Source organism: Psammomys obesus, unplaced genomic scaffold, assembly GCF_907164565.1.
Source record: "Psammomys obesus unplaced genomic scaffold, mPsaObe1.curated_primary_1811, whole genome shotgun sequence".
NCBI classification, from domain to species: domain Eukaryota; kingdom Metazoa; phylum Chordata; class Mammalia; order Rodentia; family Muridae; genus Psammomys; species Psammomys obesus.
This window is the reverse complement of record NW_026596117.1, coordinates 4,379,715-4,388,377: the sequence shown is the minus strand read 5'-3', so window position 1 is coordinate 4,388,377 and position 8,663 is coordinate 4,379,715. Positions and strand designations below refer to the sequence as shown.

General features: G+C 38.6%; 1 pseudogene; it reads right to left on the bottom strand.

The window, feature by feature from the left end:
- Nucleotides 1–571: 571 nt before the first annotated feature.
- LOC129692700 (histone deacetylase 1-like) lies at nucleotides 572–5,183 on the bottom strand (annotated as a pseudogene).
- Nucleotides 5,184–8,663: the final 3,480 nt, after the last annotated feature.

The window sequence follows — 8,663 nt, the reverse complement described above, 5'->3', positions numbered from 1 at the left end:
TTTGAGAGTATCTTTTTTTAAAGACATGTGCTGATTTGCTACAAAGAGTTACAAAAAATGAAAATAGCTTGAAAACAAAGCTACACTGACAATCTCCACCTGAAGAATTGGGAGAAAACAGGGCAGTGTTAAGTTTTTATGCTTGCCTGAGACCAGTGGGAATGTATAAACATAACAAATATAAAAATGGCTGATATTATTTAAGCCTGAATAAAGGGTCCCAGAAGACCCAGTCACCCTCTCCAGAAAGCTTAATAAGGGCATCTTAACAGCTCCTAAACAGGCACTTGGCAGTTCAGGATTTTGCCTTCTGTTTTGTTTTTTCCACTCAGACCGTGCATGGTTCACAACTAAAACCTGGGAGTGATCGGCAAAGTAAGAGTTATCCCAGCACCACTGTCCTGGGCTCTGGTCCCTGGTTCCTATCTAGTCCCTCGGGGAAATTATATTTAATATATTTTATATAAATACTCAGTGGAATAGAAAATATAAAATCTAATAAAAATATAAACCAGAAAATATAAAATATAAAAGTGAGGAATGTGGGGGAAGTCTGAGCTATAGTTCTTGCTTAGGCTAACTTGACCTCTTCTTTGACCCCTTTAACTTCTGGCTTCGCCTCCTTAATTTTCTTTTCTGTGACTTCTTTTTTCTCTTCTGGATCTTTCTCTTTTTCATCTTCTGTTGTGGCTCTTTGGCTTTTTTGAAGTTAGATTAGTTCTTGTGACCATCTTCTCCCTCCTCATCTGAATCAGGTAATTTTTCTTCACAGGCAATTCGTTTGTCAGAAGAGCAGGGGAAGATGAATTTCTCAGGGTCTTCTTCGTCCTCATCACCACTCTTCTCTGGGATGTCATCCTCAGGTATTGCCTGCATTTGGACCCCAGGAGCATGGGACAGCATTCTCAAGTTCTCAAAAAGTCACTACTTGATCTTTTTTGGGTACTCATTAGTGTTCTGGTTAGTCACATTAGAAGGGCTCATGTGAAGCTTGAAATCCGGTACAAAGCAGTCACCATATAGTAGTTCATAGGGCTCTATGTCCAGGGCCACAGCTGTTTTGTAAGTTTAGCAAGGAGCGACATTATGAATGGTACAGCTGCCTTCAGCCAGCATTAGCATAGACAAGTTGAAACTCTTAAACTAATTCCAGACACTCGGCATGCCCTTTGATGGTCAGACTGAAGCAATGTAACCCATCCCCAGTTGGGGAATCTGAGCCACTGTAAGACCACTGCACTAGAGTGGAACATCTCCATTACCTTGGACATGACTGGCTTTAAAATGGCTTCAGGGGATTCATCATTAATTCTATCTCAGAGGAAGTAGTTAACAGCATAGTACTTGCCTTTGCCAGCCCCAATATCCCATAGGTCCTCACTTCCTGGGAAGTAATCTCCGTATTTATGAAAGGACAGGCATGACCTGGTCTGTGCTATAGAAGGCCTCTTCCATGCCATAACCATGGTGAATATCAATGTCAATCAATGTCACCCTTTGATGACACTTTATCAGTTCCAGGATGGCCAAGACAGTATCATCGGCTTAACCAAAGCCAGATGCTTCAGACTTCTTTGCATGACGCAGGCCTCCAGCCCAGTTCACAGCAATGTCTGTCTGCTGCTCATTATGTTTCACAGCACTTGCCGCAGTAGACAACTGAAGAAACTCAAACAAGCCATCAAATACTAGGCAGTCCTCACCAGCGTTAAACCTCTGCATCTGCTTGCTGTACTCAGACATGTTCTATGGGAAAATGGAATGCAAGGATTTCACATAGTCATCACTGTGTGGTACTTGGTCATCTCCTTAGCATTGGCTTTGTGAGGACAATAGATCTCCACTTTTTTTCAGCAGAGACCATAGTTAAGCAGCAAGTTGAGTGAAGCGGATTGGGTGAGGTTTTATTGGGTGGCCTGGTCCATGATCGTAGTTTCCAACATCCCCTTCCCAGTAGTAACAGACTTTCCTCTTGGTGCCGAGTCTATGCCATCTTGCTCACTGTCTGGAGAACATCTTAAAATAAGAGAAATAATCTTGAAGATCAACAAGAGAAACTCGACCATTCTCACTCCATTAGAGGTTTTTTTAAAGGTCATTATCATTAGCTTTGAAAAAAAAATTGAATAGAAAGTGCAATTTTTTCTCTCTTTTTTTGATACAATGTCTTTCTCTCTCACACACACACCAAGGTTGGTCTCCTGAACTCACTATGTAACCGAAGATGCCTTACATTTCTGAATTACCTGACTACATATCCCCCATAAAGTTACGTAATATCTCTAACAACTGCACTACAGTCATAGTCCTTTGCTTAACTTTTATTGCACTATCAAATTAGAAAATTACATTTTTCTTAGATGTACAGATGAGAGGGCAGGCATTTGAATTAATTTTAAAATTAACTTTATAATGTCCTTAGCATAGGTATCAAGAAATTCTTATTCTGTCTCTCACAGATAAAAAATCTGATGACCAAATTTGGCATGATTAACATTTTGACATCTCTTAGCAAAACTCCTCTCTGGGTGTGCTAACTAACTCCTTCTGTTCAGCAAGAGCATCAGAAGTCAACAATAATCCTCTGCAATGTCATCCACTGTTGCTGACTAGATTTAAAAAATTCTCTTCAGAAGATAGGTCATTGTATAATTGATTTCCTAAGTATATTTATGGGAAAGAAAAGAACCTCAGGAAAATCAGAATGATTACTGTTGTGCAGGCATTCTACTGGGTGATGGTACTGAAATTTAGGGACAGAAACACTTTACTTAAATAGTAAAATATATTAGAGATGTGTATATTTTAAAATAATTAGTATTATTTGTTTCAAAAATATTTTTCATACTCTTATCAATTCTTCAACTCTTACCATCATAAAATTTAAAAATGGAATAATTTTTACACATGCTGCTCTTAATCTCATCCCATTATCATTCCCAGAATGGTCAAGTTTAGATGAAAAATAGGGTTACTTAACATTTGCACTGAGAAAAGTAGGGAAACATGGCTGATAGGAAAGTAAAAACAGTAAATTCATATAGAAAAAAATCACTATGCTATTATTTCAGAAATGTTTTCCATGTATCTGTTAAGTCTTACCATTGTAAAATTGTAAAATAATGTGAAAAATTGAAGAGAAATTTTTTTAATTTAGTATACAGATGGAGAAAGTTTTAATTCTAACTCTTATAATTTTATGTTTGTTGCACAAACTCTACATTCATACCATTTTTCTTTCCTCTCTTTTCACTTGTATTTAGGAAAAACTCTATTAATATTGTAACGGTTTATGTTTATTTTTAGTTCTATGTTTATGCATGTACATTGTGGGTGTGCACATGTAATTTTAAGTGCCAGAGGAGCCATGGGAATTGGATTCCTTGGAACAGGGGTTACGGGCAATTGTGAACTACCTGATGTATGTTCTAGGAATTAAGCTTAGGACATCAGATAAAGAAGTATGGACAGCTGTATATAAATGCCCATTGCTTTCAACATTTGCAACTTTTCAGGGTATCTCTCTTACCATGCTAGCTAGTTCTTGGAGTTGGGATATTCAGCTCAGATTCACTTCAGCGATCTCTGGGCTCTGTTTCTGAAGTGTGTGGCCTTTTCAGCATGTGGGAATTGCCTTCAGTCTCTGGGGACAGGGGCTAAGAAAGGGCAAAAGCAATAAGCTGCATATTTGGGGGATTGCTTGGACAGCCCTGGCCAACAACTAAAAAAAGGCCTTGTGAAGCCTGTGTTTGAGTGATTTGCTCAGCGGCTTTTGACACCAGGAGGCACTACCATCAGTCCACATGAGAAAAGTTCATTAAAACTATATGTTTCATTTCAACACATGCTGGTGAGGATGTGAAGAAAGGGGAACATGCCTTCACTGCTGGTAGGAGTGCAAACTTGTACAACCACTCTGGAAATCAATGTGGTGCTTTCTTAGAAAATTGAGAATTGCTATTTCTCAAGTTCCAGCTATACTACTTCTGGGTATATAAACCCCCCCCCCAAAAAAAATGCCCCATCATGCAGCAACAAAGACATTTACTCAACTATGCTCATAGCGGCTTTATTCATAATAGCTAGAAACTGGAAACAACCTAGATATCCATCAGCTGAAGAATGGATACAGAAATTATATATTTACACAATGGAATACTACTCAGCTATTAGAAACAAAGAAATCATGGAATTTGCAGACAAATGGATGGGCCTAGAGACGATCATCCTCAGTGAGGAAACCCAGACCCAGAAAGATGGACATGGTATGCACTCACATATAAGTGGTTATTAGACCTATAGTTCAGGATAACCATACTACAATCCACAGACCCAAAGATGCTAAGTAACAAGGAGGGCTCAAGGGAGTGTGCTGGAATGTCACCCAGAGGGGAAATAATATAGATAGCAGAAGTGGATGAAGAAAGGGAACTGGGAAGGTGATGAAATTGTAGGGAAGCAAGTGTGAGGATCAGATGTGGGGAGAACTGGAGTGGCAGCTGGAATGGCTAGGGAAAAGAAGGGGACATCTCTTTATCAGTCTGGAGGCCTGCAACAGGTAGGCTCCTGGGAGGATATAGGTGTGCGTCTAGCTGAGACTCCTAACAGGGAGGGATATGAACGCTGAAGTGACCACCTCCTAGCCAGGCAGGACTAGTGGAAGAAGGGGAATAACCCACCGCCAAAACCTGTGATCCAAAATTAGCCTGCCTACCAGTACAGGGATAAAGAAGGAATAAAGACTGACAGAAAGTCCAAACAATAAGTGGCTCAACCTGAGACCCACCCCATGGTAGAGAGCCAGCCCCTGCACTATTAATGCTGCTCTGCTATGCTTGCAGACAGGAGCCTAACTTGACTGTTCTCGGAGGCTCCAGGCAACAGTGGATCTACACAGATGCTGGACATGCAGCCAAGCATGGGGCAGAGCTCCAGGGGTCCTGTGGAAGTGTCAGGGGAATGACATGGAGGGGACAGGAACCTCACAACAAGACCGATAGAGACAACTTACCCAGTACCATGGATGCTTTCAGAGACTGAGATATCAGCTAAGAGCATGCATGGTCTGGACACAGGTAGCCGACTGCTGATCTGCTCTTCATATGGGGTGCCTGGCAAGGGGGGGGGGGGGGGCTCTGTTTCTGACATGGACTCTGTTACCTGCTTTTGGATTGCCTCCCCATGGCAGCACTTCCTTGTCTGGCCTCAGAGGATGATGATATGCTCTGTCTTGATGTGACTTGATGTTAATAAGGGGGGGTGTTCTTTTTTCTTGGGAGAAGGCAAAAGAAAAGAGGGAAGGAAGGAAAGGAGAGGCTGGAAGGAAGAAGGGGAGGGGGCATCCTTGGAATGTAAAGTAAATAAACTAAGAGAAAACAATTCGCATATTTATGCATACAATTATGAATCACATAAACAACCAGCATTGACAATAGTTAAGGTGGAGTGATGCCCAACATAACTAGGTGGTAGCCAAGAGTTCTCTAATTGGATTTAAGAAACTGCCCATCAGGAGGGAAACCATGGCCTGGTTCTAGAAACATCGCTACCTACACAGTTCTAGTTAAGTCATAGATACTAGAGGAGAATCTACAACCAATAATTTAACAAACTAGCATAATTATAAACAATACATACATATACATACATACATACATACATACATACATGTGTGTATGTCTTTATTCCTACAGATAAGTGTGCAGAACATAGGGTGAAGAGATAGAAAGTGCCAGAGCATCAGGGAATTTGCTATAATGTTGTTTTTCATAGTAATAGCAGAAGCTAAACCACAAGATTGTCACCAATTTGAGAATCAATGTGTGGTGAACAAGGACAACATTCATGGACATGCTAAAATATATAGGAAAAAAATCCCTGGAGGCCTCAAGCCTGCACACAGCACTAAAGACTGCTGAGAAGAAGTGAAAGCTGTAGAAGTGGAATCCCTAAGAAATAAACACCATGTACTGAGCAATTTATACTTAATAATACATACACACACATACATGCACGCTCACAGGCACACACAAACATAGAGGCAATGACAGTGAGAACAAGGCCATGAATTTAAAGGAAAACATAGAGGGCTGTGTAGGAGGTGATGGAGGGAGGAAAGAGAAGGCCAAGATGTTGTAATTATATTACAAGCTCTAAAATAAAAAACGTAAAACAGACTAATAAGGGATAAAAATAGCTGAGCAATCTCTTCCTCCCCAGCACTATCATTTGTTCTAGAAAGGTCATAAAACCAACAGGAGAACCAATTACTTTCAATTGTCCTAAAGTAATATTGTTTCTAGCTGTATTGCAAATGCTTACTTGTGTACTCAAAGTTAAAAGTAGCCTGTCACCCCTCAGCGAAGAAATTTCTTCCTTTTCCGTGGTTGAATAGTATTAAAGAGACCTAAAATTCACCCAAAGGCATGGAATAAGTGATCACGTCGTATACTATCCTAAATTATACTCTTTAACAGAACCATCACATCCAAGACTCAGGAAAAAATGCAATCGCGCTGGTGGAAAGAATGTGAGAGACAGTAAGACCAAGCTCCCACTGCGTGCTGCACCTGTGCAACTTCAACCAAGTGCTTAATTAAACAAGACTTTCCTAATAAGAACACAAGCTGACTTGCCAATGCAGATGGGGAGAATATCATAAAACCCCATACCTAGAGGCAGAATTTTCAGCAGTCAGTGATTGTTGAGAGAGGAATAATAGGTTTTCCTGTTATTTCCCCTACAATGACCTCCAGGACCAGTTATCCAATCCAAGGTGGCCAGTCAATATATATACACACATATGAGGAACACTAAATAGATTAAGTAGGATGTGTGTGTGTCTGTATGTCTGTGTGTGTTTCTGTGTGTGAACCAATAATAATTAAGAAGAGGTCATGAATTTGAGAAAGGTTGGGTGGACATGAAAGGAACTGGAGTAGAATAGGAGGGGTGCTATGAATATATTATTCAGATATGAAATTATCAAAAATTTAGAAGGTAAATAAAAGAAACAAATAAACATTCTATAAATTATTAAATCAATCACCAACTTCAAGGATGGATGAATATTGAATAAAGAATTCAATTTATTCATAGTTAATATCATAGAAGATTAGATGAATTCAGGATATTTTCTGCTTGGCAGTTCATTTTCAGAAAAAAATATTAAGATGTTCTAACATTCAAATATTTAGAGTAAGAATATGAGTGTGTACTTAAATTATTTTGACTGAAGAATGAAACCTTCTAATATAACTTTCAAATAATATTTAATTTGATGCTTTGTGCATTGTGATAATTTTCAAAGCTGCAATAATAAAGTCAAATGAAATTAGTGATGGAAAAATAAATACTTTGTTTTAGTCCTAACCCTGGTGGGTGGGTTTTTTTGCTTTGTTATGTTTTGTTTTTGTTTTTGTTTTTTGACACTGCTCTTCTTAGCTAACAGAAGTTTACGTTTTGCTATGCTATCCCACTGTACTCACTTCATGCAATGCTGTTCCTGTGTGTTTCTTGTTCTTTTTTTAATTCATTGTTTTATTAATTACAGTTTATTATTTTTTTATCCTAACTGCAGCCTCCTCCCTTGTCCCCTCTCAATCCCATCTTCCTCCCCTTCCCTGTGATCCTAGTCTATCAGGCCTCATCAGGAGTGGCTGCACTGTCTTCTTCCATGGCCTGGCAAGGCTGCTCCTTCCTCAGGTTGAGGTGATCAAAGAGTAGTCCACTGAATTAATGTCAGAGACAGTCCCTGTCCCCATTACTAGTTTCCTGTTATAAGGACACAAGTCATATAACACTAAGATCTTATATAATGAAACTAATTTGTATTTAACTGCCTATTAAATATACATATGAAAGTATAGTTATATCCCTCAGTACTTGGTGTTTGAGAGCATAACCTGCTTATTTTAATATATACAGTTCATAACCTAATACATATTGTATTAGTCTGTTGGTTAATTGATTGTTGCTTATATCTGCAATCCTTTTTCTTGTTTACTGTCTTTATTCATTTCTGTGTTGTTATAGCATAATCCAACAAAGCAATTGATAATTGATAATCAACAGAAATTTACTAACTCACAGCATAGTATAGGGTGTCAAGATGACTTTCTTCTATTTGGTGATGCTTTTCCTGGTTTGTATTTAACTACCTTTTTGCCATTTCCTCACTGTTGACAGATATCCAGTTGGCACCCCTTTGCATAAAGGTACCTGGCCTACCATACAGGGAAGCAAATATGCCATTAAAAATCTTTTCTCTAATAGAATTTCACAGTGGGTTAAGATTTCAATGTATGAATTTGGGTTCAGAGTACAGTTCTGCTTATTAAAAGAGATTAGCATTTTAACAGTTAATTTATCATGAAAATTGCTAATTTGGAAAGAATCTGTTGCAGTTAATAAAGTAAAGGACTGAGGAATAAATCATATCATATTCAGTAACAAATGAAAGTCTAGGCAAATGTCTTCTGAAAATGAGGATGAGTAAAATCAAAATATGAAGTGAAGAATCTGAATAGCTAAGGCAAATAAATCCTGTTAGACTAGAACATATCAATACTCTAGTGGCACTAAAGCTCTGAAATGTTTTCAGTGCCAGTGTCTGAGATTTTATGAATTATGAAAAAATTCAGTATAAGAAGAAGGAAATAAAA